We start from the raw sequence: 8,656 nt of genomic DNA on the forward strand, positions 1-8,656 counted from the left end.
ACAGTTAATGTCGTAACACATATAAAATATTAACAACCTGTTTATTGACTATTTCCTTTGAAAAAATAAAGGAAACAATAAACTTTGAGATTTAAGATTAATTTAAACTTGGAGCCCATAAAATTTTATGATGTGGAACCATTTAGATACAGTAGATGGAAGTCTTAAATATAAATGTGGAGACAGCGAAGAACCTATTTTTGTTAAAGAGGCTCCCATTCCTAATATGTGGGTATCTAAAGCAGAGTTTATACATGGATGAAAGAAATATCTTTGTAATGTTCTTAAGTTGTGTTCTATTGTTTTTTCACATATATTTTCTTTTAAAACTGTTTAAATTAAATGTATATTGCCCAAATTTATATATAAAGTAGTCCCATTGTTTTAATATTAAAAAAAGTTGCTCAGTGACCTTGAGAGAGGACTATGTTCCTTTTGTTGGTTCACTTCTGTTTTTTTTTTTTTTTAGTTCCTTTTGGGTTTGCATTACTACAGTATGTTTTTGCACTATGACAGATGATAACAGGCTCGATTTAGTTCCTTTTGGATTTGCATTACTACAGTATGTTTTTGCACTATGACAGATGATAACAGGCTCGATTTTTGTTCCTTTTCAAATAAACCAAGACCATCTTGGAGAAGTCTCAGTTTGGTCTGTTTAAAGTAAATATGGAAATAGAGTGTGTGTATTCTGAATATACAGTACATGTTATTTTCAAAAAGAAAATGACCTGCACTTATATCTGATAATCTCTTTTTAAAGCACATTTGAAACAGCCCTTAGAGTTCTTTTTCAAAAACATCAGAAGTACTAGGGTGTTGTACTGTGTTAGCCATTATGGATGTGGTAAGAAGTTAAGCAAAATCACGCCTTTTATTGGCTAACTAGAAAGATTACAATATGCAGGCTTTTGTGGCAACTCAGGCCCCTTCTTCAGGCAAGATAATTCAATTTCTCCAACACGTGATTCATTTAATTTAATTCTATACACATTCCTCAATTGTTTATTTAAACATAACAGAGGGCACTATCCTCCTGTCATCTCTCCACACCCAAGAAAAATGCCAAGAAGTCATAGGTATATCAGACTCTTTATATTTATTATAACAAGGAAGTACAGGGACAAATAAAAGGAACACAAACCTCTAAAGACACAACAAAACCAGAATCTGTTGTCAGACTATGCATTCCTGAGTAGGCTTAAACTGTCTCTCCCTCTCTATCTTTCTCACTCCCTATCTCTCTCTTCCTCACAGGTTCCGCGCAACATGTCATAACCCCAGCTGTTTTCCTGGCCCCAGTTTTCTGGATTGGAGTGGCTTTAAACCTCTTTTCAGCCAAAACTAGTATTGCTTCCTTGCTCAGGAATAGACTCTCTTTGGGTATGAGAAAGCCAGTTTAGATTTTTTACAGCACATTCAGTCCTTCCTGTTCACTTTGAAGGCCAACATTCCTCTAATCCTGTGTGAAGATAATGTGCTACATCATAGAAATTGGTCTTTCTGGCTTTGTCCTCAAATGAGCAACCTGGCCCCAGTTTTACCAGCTTGTAATCATATGCTAATATGTTTTGATCAGTAAGTCTTTGATCCTTTTCCTACAGCTATATTTGTTTCTTCACAATACATAATAGCCATTTAACTGAATATAAGTAATAGTGTTGAAGAATACCCACAACCTCCAAGGCAACTTAAGCAGTCAGATGTATGCAAATGGAAAGTATTGACTTCAGAAGCAGATTCACAGGAAGCCATACATTTTGCAAAAAGTGCTGCAGAATTTGTACCAGGCCAAACCCAACCCATTTTCTCTACTTTTACGACAGTAGAGACAACCTGGATAAAGGCTCAAACATTCTGGTGTTAATTGTTCTCAGCACTGCAAATGGGGAATTGACTAGGTATGTGGCTCTATAAATATTTTTATTGACTGAGTGCAGTATGGACTAGGACTTCAGGACTGCAGAAGCCTTTCATATGATGAGTGATAAGTATATGATTGAGAGTTAGGAAATCTTGTTGCCTGAGGCTTTTGAAAGATTCCCCTTTCACAATAGTAAGAAATACTTGTCTAGTAGAACTGTATAACAGCTGACATATAATGCTGAGTGATGTTTGACAGATATTCTTCATTTGAACAAGCATGTAAGGTAAAAATAAAAATGAGTAGGCACAAAAATGTGCCCCTGAGTTTCAGAAGATACTAGTGCTGACAAGGAGACAGAAAACAATATGAAGTGATTCTAAAAAAAAAACTTTATCAGGCCCTAAACATCATCCTGCAGAAAGATCTATTATGATTTCTGTGTAGTATATCCTGCAAGTACTTTCTTCATTCACCTGGCCCTACATGACCAACACTGAGTACTTGTTTCAGCCAACTAACTTCAAATTGACATGTTGAGGAGAACACACAGAGAGTCCAAGTCAACAAAGGTTTGGTGAGATGTAAGAGCAAGTCTTTCTTAGAGAGAGAAGCAAAAGAGTTGTAAAAGTCATTAGTGGAGGTGTTATACAGATAATTTTTTTTAACATTATTTTATGATTGTGTTTTATAGCTCTGCTGGGGTCTTTCTGTTACATTTTCACATTTGTTATACCTAGATATTTTATTGTTTACTTTTATATCAGACATCATTATTGTCATAAGTTCAGAAATGAAATGCTGTTTCTAGTATGAACCCTGTTGCTTTTTAACTTTTATTTATAAGAAAAGCAGTTGTAAACAATCAAGTTCAATGTTGCTATCTAGGAAAAGTTTTATCTTAAAATTCCCATGCCAAACGCTATTTTTAATCAAAGCCCATTGACCTTTATACGTTCACATGAATGATGTTGTGTATTGTGCATTCCCAGGTGGTTATGGGATAGACTGTTGTGTCAGCGGCTGATGCAGCCGTTACATGACAGTGGCAATAAGCAAATAAAATTGTAATGAATGAGAACGTAAAATACTAAAGTCTCTCAAGATAACAACTAGCTAAAAATAAGCCCCAAAATCAAACTCCTTTGGCAAAAACAACCATTTATCTATACAGATGTCCCCAAAAGTCCCCAGAGAAAGCAGAAAAAATATAAAATGTGTAAAATAAAAGCATTAAATCTTCTGAATCACTTTTACAAAAATAACATTTATGCTTAATATCAAGAAATTTAACAAAATTTTGCTTACAAGGCTAAATAATACTCAGATGCATATTCAAAAAAACTTTTTGCTATACAGAAAATCCTAATAAATTTTTTAGTACATTTATGAATCAAAATATGAATGCCATTAATAAATAATAGTGGTTCATACCTGTATACAGTAGACACTTGCATTAGGCTTTCCATTAAATGAAAAAAAAGTGTAATGTTAGGAAACCAACAAGGTTTTTAAAGGGCAAACCAGTAGAGAGATGCAAAACAGAAAAAGGTAACAACTGCGAGATCAACAAGTTTTGATGAAGATATTGTGAGTTGGTAGCTATTTAAATCTGCCGCTGGCATTACCCACCACACCTCCCAATGCCGGCAACTGAAAGAACTTGTGGTGCACTCAAGACACACAAACCTGCTGCCAATACACAAAAAATCAAAACGATAACATCCAGTGCTATAACCCTCATTACACAATCAAACTTTGAACCTCATGAGGAAAGCTTTATCTTTTAAAAAACTTTCACAGAATAATAATGGGTCAAATCAGTCAAGATGATGAGAAACCAAACATATATCCTTCCCAGTGATATTCACATTGTTCCACAAAATTCGATCATAAGGAGGAAAATTGTGTGCATAATGTCCATGTCAAAAGAGTACAGATTAAAAGAAACAAGCCTTCTGCATTTTTAAAAATGTTATGTGAGATACAGGACCAGATTGAATCAGGGTTTTTAAAATTTCCTAATCAATTTTACCTTAACAGTGTAATTTAGAATAGTAAAATCAATTAATTCAAATTAATTATAAATAATAATTATAAATTATTTTGACATTTTTTGTGGCCTACCATGGAAAACCACAGAAGATGTGTGTAGGCTATAAAATGTATTGAAAACTGAAAAAAGTCTAATAAGTCATAAATGTATAAAATATATATAATATTAATAAGTTTTTATCAGTTACAACCACAAATATACAAGCAGATTTATTATAAAAAATTCAATTTTGTAAAAAGTTACACCTTCACTAAAGAACTGTGGAACTACTCACATTGTCTGGGGCATGCCATCCATCTTTGTCTCAGCAGCCAAAATAATCAAAATAATCATCCATCCATCCATTATCCAACCCACTATATCCTAACTACAGGGTCACAGGGGTCCGCTGGAGCCAATCCCAGCCAACACAGGGCGCAAGGCAGGAAACAAACCCCGGGTAGGGCACCAGCCCACCGCACCAAAATAATCATTCAATGTATTACTTAAATAACTGGTTATTATATTTCGGTATTCTTATTCTGCCTTTTAAACATGAAAGTTAAACTATGAATTTATTGTTTCAGTTGTTTTCATTATTACTCTTTCATTAGGCATTATCAGTTAAAAATGTTAAAATTCTTTTAAATAATGAGAGGTATACATGCCAGCATTAAAAAAAAGGTTTCTTTGTTTTTGCTAGAGTTTTGCTAGACTTGCTGCACATTTTCTTAAGAGACTCACTCTGATGGAGTCAGAATTTGGCTATTCTAATAAGAAGAACCTAATGGCAATTCCAATACTTCTGCTTACCCTGACATTTTTTTAGGGTTAGGTAAGGGAAAGAAACAAGTAAGATAGTATTGAAACATCTGGCCTGAAATCTTTGTTTTTGACTTTGATTTTCTTTTAGTGATCTTGTTTTTTGCTTTTTTTGGTTTAACTCTAGTGTTTGAACTTCTTTCCTTTCCACAGCCTATAAAGTTGCGATTCCCCTTACACATTGCGTATCCTCTCCAGGTTAATTTTCATCAATTAAAATTAATCTCGGAACACCTCTTCTTCCAAGTGTTCATAATAACACAGTAAAGAACAATACTGATTTCTTTAGAAATAGTCAAAATCAGTATTTACTTGCTAATTATATTATACGCGAAAAAATCGGGAGCATTCTCACAGAATTGTTGAGGTAAGGACACAGTCATCAGTGTCTAGGGAAACGTGGAAACTAACAGACTCTCTTCTTTCACCTGCAGCCTGGAGAACTCAAACCCACTGATGTTCCTTTTCAAACCTGGAGGTCCCATCTCTTCTGTCTCGCAGTTAACTTAAAAAACAGGAATGGGAGAAGTCGGCATTCAGACCAGACCTGAAACTGAAGGGTATAGAGCTGCGACATTACAAAGAAAATCACTGGAAGAAGGCCCAAAAGGAACTTTTCTTCCTTGACAGTTTTTCTTTTTGCATTAAATGGGGTGGCAGTTGGCCCCAAACTTTGTTTTCTCCTGCTTGTTTATTCATTTTACAGTATTTTTCTCCTTTTATGTAAAGTCACTACTGAGCTTAAGTTACAAAATGAAGCAACAGTCAGAGCAAGGATTTCTTTCCATATTAGATGGTCTTTTTTATTTCTGTTTAGCTTTTAGTTTTTTTTGTCACTTTCTGTCTAATGGAGGAAATCCCTTTGTTTGGTGAAAGTCCAGATGCCTCACTGTACTGTCTGTCATGCCACCTTTCATTATGTTGAAATGTCTACTTTAGATCTGATCTTTAGATTAAATCTGTGCACATCACATTTTCTAGCAACACATCTTGTCTATGACCCAAAATTTTGGCATCCATGATTTGACTCATAGAAAATATAAAAGGAAAACTTGACATAAAATACTGATGTCATGACATCACTAGATAAATTGTAAAATCGTTATGCTCAATAAATGAAAATGCAGACCGTTGAACCCTAATTAAAAGATTAATATACAGCATAGGAGTCATAAATACTTGGATAGAGAAAGGAAGGGTAGAATTGCCAGCAACCATACCACCTGCACTTCAGAACAGGTCATCCATCTGAAGCATGTTCAGGCCTGGCCAGCACTGGGATGGGAGAAGCCAGGAAAAGCTTGGATTGCTACTTGGTGAACCCAGCAGGGAGTGCTTACCCTGTGGTCTGAATGTGGATCCAAATACCACAGTTCAGTGACAGGGACACTGCTGTAAAAATGGTGCTGACCTTCGGATGAGACATTAAATTTAGGTCCTGACTCTCTGTGGTAAAAAAGATCCCTGGGCATCCTTCGTAAAGAGTAGGATATATCCTGAAGTCCTGGCTAAATTGCCCACCACAGCTTGGTCATTTTGGCTATCTAATCATCCCCTGTCTCTAATTGACTAACTGTCGCTCACCACTTCACCAACAATCTGCTAATGTGCGGTGAGTGTACTGGCACAAATTGGCTGTCGTCATATCATCAAGGTGGATGCTGCACATTAGTGGGGGCTGAAGTGGATCCCCACTCACATGTATATAAGTGGAAAAAATGGAGCATTGTTATTATTAAATATCAGTGTAAGTTAAAGTCAATGCGCCCTATATAATTTTTGTAAGTCACAAGGCAGATAGACTTTTTCATCAAAGCTGAATAGAGTAAAGCTGCCAGAGAAAGACTGTGATTTATTCTTTCCTTTAGCAGGACATGGATGCTGCTGAAAACAATCAGAGAAAAAATAAATACTTGTAGCCAGAACTGTCTGCCTCAAAAAAGATATTTGTAGGTTTATCAAAACTCTGCGTTTGATACATAAAGAGTTGTGTTGTCCTTTTCTTTGGTCATGTAATTAATGACATTTTATATCTACCAATTTCACAACTGCTTCTTTTGTCAAGTTGTGCAGTTATGAGATATAGAAGTGCTGGTGTTTGGAAGCTTGGTCGCCCATGATTTCATATGTTACCAGAGTATATGTTACAAGAATGTGGTCATATGGTCTTGGTGACCTTCTTATTTGAGGGCAAAGTAGCAAGCTCAGTAATTACCTGCAGTTTTTGAAAGTTAAATAAAGGCTTATCATTGAGAGAAATTTAGTTTCTTAAGCAATTATATTGAATAAAAAGTTTAGCTTTTTGACTGCTGTCTATCTAGTAACTTTGAATTTATTTTGGCTTTTTGTTTAGTTATTAATCATTAGTTCTTTGGTATAACAATCATTGCTATATTCAGATGTGTAGAAGTCAAATGCCGTCAAAAAGAATCTCGGTCATATAGTTTTGAAACATTAATCTGATTTTAATTTATCTAAATGCACACAAAAATAGTACTCTTTCTTTACCATAAGCACCTGGTGTCTCATTCTACTGTCTTAGAAAAGCATCAGCTACTTCATTGATCATAAGCTTCTCAAAGAATACATGTATAGTACACTTTAGAGTGCTTTCAAGTTCACATCTAGTGTAAAACTTGTGGTTTTACTTTTTTGATTGCATTGTTTTACATTTTATTTTTTCAGATAAATGCCCCAGTTTAGTACTTTGCACCCCTACAGTATATTACCATCATCTTTTCTGTCAACCCTACAGGACTTCAGGTGAAGTTGCAAGCCTTCAAAGCAGTCCCCATATGGGGAAAAGAAGCTTTTCTATATCAGGCATCATTATGATTTCCTTAATTATACAAAATTTTTTTGAGGAATGTTTTTGGGCACGAAGATTTCACATTTTAGTTTCTGACTATGATATAAAGTACACCTGAAGTACTAATAAAAGTTTCAGTATTTACAATCTGTCAATATACAGCACTACCTACATCCTCTAACTCAACAGCAAAACTCATGAAACATTTTAGAGGTGAATAAATGAATAATGTATTATTATATTTCATTTCTTTACTAACATTTAAATGGCAGTACAATACATTAATACATTAAGATTATGTGTATCCGAACATGTGTGATAACTTATTTGGTAACCCAAAGTTGATAAATTAAACTACGAGGTTGCAGACTCAGTCTTCACCTGCTTCTTACTTCTGAAACAACTGTAAACTGATCTACTACATACAGTATATGCCCTTCTAAAGTGCCTCAGAATGGTATTTTCTATAAAAGGTACTATATAAAATTAAAGGTCAGTTGTTTATTGGCATTGTAGCAGTGTGTAAGGCGAAGGAGAGCAGAAAGAAAAGGCATGAGATCAAAATTATTTGAAGGTTGAAAGAGAAGAGCTGAAATTAAGGAAAATAGTTTACATTTTATATCAAAGGCACTGAAGTTCTGTCCCAGAGGGCCGCAATGGCTGAATGTCTTTACTCCAATCCAATTGCTTAACTAGAAGCTAATTTTTGCCAGTAGTAGTCATAATTGTATTATTGTCTGAAAATATATTCCAGATTATTTGTGGACTACAGAGCTATTAAAAGAATAATAAATCCAAAATGTGAAAAAGAAAGTCTACAATGAACGTACAAAATGTTACTTTTTTGAGTGTTTCCCATAAATTCACCTAATCTGTCATTTTATGAGTGACTATAAAGTACTTCTGTATTAATACTGCCCCTGAAATCGTTTAGCAAATAGAAAATGTTACAAAACCTCAAATTTCTAAAAAAGATGTTGTTTTCTATTAGACGAGAAATACCAATAGAGTGTTGTTTATTAAGCGGAACAGCAGCCTTTCCAAAAGCAAGGAGAAACAAAAGTTGAATAAATGACAAAAAGAATATCTGTCTGCATATCATAGACAATTCAGACAGTGAGGAGCA

At 34.6% G+C, this 8,656-nt stretch overlaps 1 long non-coding RNA gene across 1 annotated transcript; it reads left to right on the plus strand.

Annotated features, from left to right (window-relative positions):
- Positions 1 to 585: 585 nt before the first annotated feature.
- LOC127527941 (uncharacterized) lies at positions 586 to 5,396 on the plus strand. The gene is made up of 2 exons (XR_007935126.1): positions 586 to 652; positions 5,156 to 5,396. It is a non-coding gene; the product is annotated as an uncharacterized LOC127527941 (long non-coding RNA).
- The last annotated feature ends 3,260 nt before the right edge of the window (positions 5,397 to 8,656 follow it).

The sequence above is a fragment of the Erpetoichthys calabaricus genome, chromosome 5 (genome assembly GCF_900747795.2).
Source record: "Erpetoichthys calabaricus chromosome 5, fErpCal1.3, whole genome shotgun sequence".
In the NCBI taxonomy this organism is placed as follows: domain Eukaryota; kingdom Metazoa; phylum Chordata; class Cladistia; order Polypteriformes; family Polypteridae; genus Erpetoichthys; species Erpetoichthys calabaricus.